Source organism: Callionymus lyra, chromosome 13 (genome assembly GCF_982586985.1).
Source record: "Callionymus lyra chromosome 13, fCalLyr1.hap1.1, whole genome shotgun sequence".
Lineage (NCBI taxonomy): Eukaryota > Metazoa > Chordata > Actinopteri > Syngnathiformes > Callionymidae > Callionymus > Callionymus lyra.
In genome coordinates, this window is record NC_141830.1 from 11104672 (window position 1) to 11111552 (window position 6881).

Consider the following 6881-nt stretch of genomic DNA (forward strand, 5'->3'; position numbering starts at 1 on the left):
ATGCAATTCTTAGTATGTGCCATGCACACTTAATTGGCGTACTAACACTGAGTATGGTTCGATGGACACTATCTACCCTAAACGGCCGCCATCTTAGTGACGTTGTAAACGGAAGTTACGTCATGTATATTCATATACTTACAGGTGCATTTTCAGCAGCAGTAGAAGGATGACACGTCTTCACTGCTGATACCGGCGTAAATATCTCGCGAATACTTCGATTCTCATATTTTTTCTTTATTTCTTTTTCCAAACTAGCAAAACGTGCTGCCAGCAGGTGGCGATAGTGTTCCAACAGCTGGTTGCAAGCATCGTTAAATAGTAGTAGAAGAAGAAGCTGTCGCATCATTTCCTGTTAGTGCGTAGCGACAGTGTTTGATTTGAGACGTACTATCTGTTGAGAATTTGCGTACTAGTTAGTACGTACACTATCCTGATGCATACTAACTTCTAGTATACTAAGAGAAGTATGCGATTTGAGACACAGCAATATACTATCTGTTGAGAATTTGCGTACTAGTTAGTAAGTAAGTAAGTAAGTAAGTAATCTAAAACCAGGGTCACAAAGCGCTTAAACAATCAAAACAATACTCAAAAAAGTACATACTTTAAAGATCAAGATAATACTGAGAACAACACAGGAGTTCGAGAAATTCAAGGAAAAGCCTGAACAAATAGAAACGTCTTAAGATGCTTCTTAAAGGAGTCAGTAGATCCATCAAGCGCAAAGAGGGAGGAAGATCGTTCCAAAGCTTAGGAGCAACAGCCTGAAAAGATTTCTCTCCTCTGGTCCTGAGCCGTGTGCGAGGAACCATAAGTAGATTCTGATCCACAGACCTCAGAGCCCGAGCTGGGGTGTAAGGCTGGATCAGATCAGTGATGTAGGGAGGAGCCTGACCATGAATAGATCTGAAAGTAAGAACCAGAATTTTAAAGTTGATCCTGAAAGAAACTGGAAGCCAGTGAAGAGTTTTAAGGATCGGAGAAATGTGAGATCTTCTACTTGAACGGGTCAGAATTCTCGCTGTAGAGTTCTGAATCAACTGGAGGCGAGACAGATCCTTCTTGTTAAGACATGAAAACAAACTGTTACAATAGTCCAGACGAGAAGAAACAAACGCATGGATTACAAGCTCCAGATCATGTTCCGACAACATTTTCCTAAATTTAGAGATTTTTCTCAGTTGAAGGAAACAGTTTCTGGTCAGTTTTCTGCAATGTTGAACAAGAGATATGTCTTTATCAAATACAACACCCAGGTTTCTCAGGCTCAGTTTGACAGACTGACCTAAGTCACCCAAGTACTGACTCAACCCTGGAATCTTATCATCAGGAGCAATCACCAGAGTTTCAGTTTTGTCCACATTTAGCTGTAAAGTGTTTTCACTCAGCCATTGTTTGATTTCTAGCAAACAATTGACTAAGCTGTTCAGCCTTTGGGGCTCAGTTGGATCAAAAGAGCAGTAGAGCTGGATGTCATCAGCAAAAATGTGATAAGAAACATCTGGAAATCTCTGAATGATTTTACCGAGGGGAATCAAGTACAGCAAAAACAATAAAGGACCCAGAACAGAACCTTGAGGGACTCCACACAACAGATCTGCCGATTCAGACCTCATTTGATTGGCAGATACACTAAAACTGCGCCCAGAAAGGTAAGATGAGAACACAGACCCAGACAGTCCCACTTCATCCCTTAGTCTTCTCAGCAGGATCTGGTGATCAACTGTGTCAAAGGCTGAGGACAGATCCAAGAGAACCAGAACAGTGAATTTACCCGAGTCAGCCGACATCATGATGTCACTGGACACTTTCAATAAAGCTGTCTCCGTAGAGTGATGTTTACGGAAGCCAGACTGAAACTTCTCATGGATGTCGCTCTGATCCAGGAACAAAGACAGCTGCTCAGACACCACCTTCTCCAAGATCTTGGACAAGAAAGGGAGCTTAGAAATAGGCCTGAAATTACTGAGGTCAGTTGGGTCTAAGCCTGGTTTTTTGAGCAGAGGCTCCACAATGGCATGTTTAAATGCATTGGGAAAAACACCTGTGGAAAGGGAGAGGTTCACCATACTGGTAACCCAGGGGCCAATTACATCAAATACTTTGATAAAAAGCCTACAAGGAAGGACGTCATCTGAGCAAGAGGAGGGTTTCATCTTGTTCACTAGTGCTGAAATATCACCCAAAGATACAGCAGTGAAGGAGGACCAAGAGGAGGAGATGGGCTCAGAGACAGTAGGGGTTCCAAACAAAGGGGGAGAGATTTTCTCTTTGATCAATTTAATTTTGTCAATGAAAAATCTCAACAATGCATCGTTGTCAGCTTCACAGAAGACAGGCGTGATTTGAGGAGCAGGAGACACGAGAGAATTAATCGTGTCAAACAAAACTTTGGGGTTTTTCCTATTTGCTGCTACCAGTTTTCTGATGTAATCAGATCTAGCAGTTTCTACCATCTCATTGTAAGAAGTCAACAGATCCCTGAGGTGAAGTCTGTGCACCTCAAGTTTAGTAGACTTCCAGAGACGCTCAGTCTTTTGACAAAGTCTCTTCAGACTCAGGAGATCTTCATTTGTCCAAGGGCACCGTTTTTTCTGAATTTTTAGGTTCGATTTAACAGGTGCCACTTGATCCAGTATTTCAACACAATGACCAGTGAAACAGTGAATCAAACTGTCCACGTCTGGGCAGTCATCAAAGGAAAGACGGTCAAACATAGCAGAAAAACTGTCTGCAGTATCGGCTGAGATGACACGCCTCTGAGACCTAACTTTCAAAGGCTTAGGTTCAGGGATGAAGTCCAGGTTAAACAAGACAAGAGAATGATCACTCAGATGGACATCATGTACAGATACATTAGAAATGTTCAGGCCAAGAGTAAAAACTAAGTCTAAAATGTGGCCTTTTTGATGAGTGGGTTCAGAAACATGTTGCTCAAAATTAAAGGCTTCAGTTAAAGTTAAAAGTTCTTTAGCAGAACAAGAGGTGACGTCATCAACATGAAGATTGAAGTCTCCAAGAATAAGAACAGATTCCATTTGAATAATGGAAAATAAGAAGTCACTAAAGTCTTTCAAGAACACCGCCGCAGGACCAGGCGGGCAGTAGATTGACACACAATAGAAAGGTCTTGTAGAACTAACCAACATCATCTGAGACTCAAAAGAAGTGAATTCCTGTGTCTGAATCACTTTGCAAGAAAAACTCTCCCTAAAAACAATAGCAAGACCTCCTCCACGACCAGAGAGGCGAGGCTTCCCCAGGACAGCGCTCCCTTCTGGACAGAGTTCGTTCAGATGAATAAACTCTTCCTCTCTCTGCCAAGTCTCAGAAAGACATAATAAATCCAAATTAACTCTTGTGAAAAGATCATTAAGAATAAAGGATTTATTAGTAATGGAGCGAACATTAAGAAGTCCCACATTCAGCACCGATGACGTCACTGATGACGCCTCGTCACTGACAGGCGCGCAGAGCAGGATCTTTTGAAGCGAACAGCGATCACGTGGGTACCAGCTGTCACTGAAGTTCAGCTCCGTAGTAAAAGCCGAATTAAAGAGAGGAAATGAAAAAATCTTACCACCTTTCGTTGAGGTCTGGACAGATGGCAGCGCTGATGTTTCGCAATACTCTTCAGTGAGAGGAATGTCGATCAAACATCGATGACGTTCGATGACGTCAGAGTTGTTCCGAGCGATCGCGACTGCGCGTCTCATCCTGACCTGTACTCCAGCCCGACTCGATCGCTTGTGGAAATCGCCCGGTACCCGAGAGATCAAACGATATTCCACAGAGTCCGAGTCGATGAGAAGCGGAGCCGGAAACACGTTCACCGGACGTTGGTAACTGTCGCGAGTGAAGTCCTCCATCGACTCTCTGATGTTGAAAAGAGCATCACGATCATAGATCATAGATGCTTGGTACATATCTTAAGTGATATGAGCATAATATCCGGACAAGTAGTCGTTAAAACGACTGTTTTTGGCAATTATTGCAGGAGCTTAAGTTCAAGCAGCCGATCAAAGGCTCACCGGAAGCGGAAGTGCATACACTATCCTGATGCATACTGACTTCTAGTACACTAATGCTGTGTCTCAAATCGCATACTAGCGTACTACAAGTTAGTATTTTAAGTGCGTTAGTGTGTCTCAATTATTATTATGCGAAATTTAGTGCGCCATGCACACTAAATTGGCGTACTAACACGCCCACAAAACTGAGTATGGTTCGATTGACACTAAACACACTAAACAGCCGCCATCTTAATGACGTTTTAAACGGAAGTTACGTCATATATATGCATATATATTCATATACTTACAGGTGCATTTTCAGCAGCAGTAGGAGGATAAACACTTCTATCTCGTGAATATTTCAATTCTCATATTTTTTTTTAATTTCTTTTTCCAAACTTGCAAAACGTGCTGCCAGCAGGTGGCGATAGCGTTCAAACAGCTGGTTGAATCATCGTTAAATAGTAGTAGAAGAAGAAGCTGTCATGTGATTTCCGGTTAGTGTGTAGCAGCAGTGTTTGATAATTTGCGTACTAGTTAGTATGTACACTTGGAAGATTATGCATATATAAATATACAACGTAACTTCCTTTTAAAACGTCACTAAGATGGAGTTGTTTAGGGTAGGTAGGGTCCATCGAACCATACTCAGTTTTTTGGGCGTTTTAGTACGCCAAAGTTACTGTGCATGGTGCACTAAATTTCGCATACTAAGAATTGAGACGCACTTACGCACTAACAATACTAACTTTGAGCAAGTATGCGATTTGAGATGCATACTTGCGTACTCAAACTATCTGTTGAGAATTTGCGTACTAGTTAGTACACTATCCTGATGCATACTAACTTCTAGTACACTAAGAGAAGTATGCGATTTGAGACACAGCAATAATAGTGTCAGTATTTGAATCAATGAATCAAATGTAGTTTATCAGTGTGAAGACTGAAGGCAGAGATAGAGGTAAAGAAGCGAGGTCATCCAGGAGAGGCTCAGAGCAGAACGTCTGCTCCTCTACTGTCATCACAAATTCATGACATCACACACTCTTGGCCTTTATCAACCTTTGTTGCGTCACACACTGGAGACGGTTGATTCTTATTTATTAGGACTCTCCTCCTGCACTGGCCAATCGTCACCTTCGACTCAAAACGTAAAGATTGTACGCATCGGAGAAGCCCTTCCTGTTCGTTCCTCGCAGACATCAATGAACCGCCTCGGCTCTCGTCTCAGTGGCACATGTATGGCGTTGGTGTGGGTGAGGCGGGAGTTCTGCCGAGCACAGCACAGGCTCGCCGGCGATAGACAACAGCCAGAGGGGGGCGCTCACGCTTCCACATGAAGACGGGGTAACAATCCTGTCGTCCATGGAAGCACTTTGGTCTTCCACCAAGATTCCTGCACTAGTCCTCCCTTCTACCCAACCCTCTAGACCCAGAGTCCCAAAATGAAAACCAATCACTCGGCGCCCGTCGAGATCACGTACAAGTCCATGAAGTTCCTCATCACCCACAACCCCGGCAAGGCCCAGCTGCCCGACTTCATAGAGGCCCTGAAGGGTTCCGCCGTCACCACCCTGGTGAGGGTGTGCGCCGCCACCTACGACAAGAAGCCCGTGGAGGACCAAGGCATCGCGGTGCTGGACCTGCCCTTCAACGACGGCGCCGCACCCCCCGACCAGGTGGTCAACGCTTGGCTGGACCTCCTGCAGGAGAAGGTCCGCGGCGGGGGATGTTGCGTCGCCGTCCACTGCGTGGCCGGACTGGGCCGGGCCCCCGTGATGGTGGCCCTGGCCCTCATGGAGCGCGGGATGAAGTACGAGGACGCGGTCCAACACATCAGGCAGAGGCGGCGCGGAGCCTTCAGCTCCAGGCAGCTGCTGTTCCTGCAGAACTACCGGGCCAAGCAGTGTCTGTGCCCCAAAGACGCCAAGAGACTGATGTGCACGGTTCAGTGAGAGGAGGATTCTCAAAGGTTGTGGTGCTTTTAATGCACAAATAAACCCTGAGATATCATTAAAAGTTCAGTTGAATCTTAACATCAGGGAAACCAAAGGGATGTTTTAAAAGGATCCAGAGACTCTTAAAAGGGCGACAGAATATTGAAAGATTAAATTTAACATTTTACATGTTGAAACTTTTGTTCTTTTACCGGAAGGTTGCTTTTTTTAAAGTCTTGAATATGTTTTTAATAAACTGATTCAATTATTTGTATATTCAAAGTTTTTTGTTTTTTTTAAGTAATAATTAATTAAACATTTATTTTGTAATTAGTAGAATTCCTTTTTATTACTTAATTTTTTTAAGTAATAATTTAATTTATATCCTTTATTATTGAATATAAACATGTTTTTTTAAAAGTACAAAATTTCTGTGTTTAATTCAAAAGGCTACAAATATAAAAAATATATAATTCAGAACATTTATTTCGTAATTACTAGAATTCCAATATCAAACTCTATGTGTAACATGTGTAACAAACTTTATGTCCAACAATCATACGTACCACGAGACAAGGTAAACAATTTAAACAGAGAAAATGGCATGAAAATAGAAGGACATTTTAAGTAAGTAGGTAAAGGTTATTTGTAAAGCGTCTTTCTAGACCAGGGTCACAAACGCTTAAACAATCAACAGCAAAATACAGTTAAAATACATATAATTTAAAAGGACATATAAGACAAACAGGAGTCCCAGAAAATCATGAAAAAGCAAAGTTGAAAAAGTCTCTTCAGACTCAGGAGATCTTCGTTTGTTCAAGGGCAACGTTTTTTTCTGAATTGTCAAGTTTTAACAAGATTTAACAGGCGCCACTGGATCCAGTATTTTAACACAATGATTAGTGAAACAGTTAATCAATCACTGAAG

General features: G+C 42.5%; 1 pseudogene; it reads left to right on the forward strand.

Moving 5' to 3' along the window:
* Window positions 1–5175: 5175 nt before the first annotated feature.
* LOC148067338 (protein tyrosine phosphatase type IVA 2 pseudogene) lies at window positions 5176–6217 on the forward strand (annotated as a pseudogene).
* The last annotated feature ends 664 nt before the right edge of the window (window positions 6218–6881 follow it).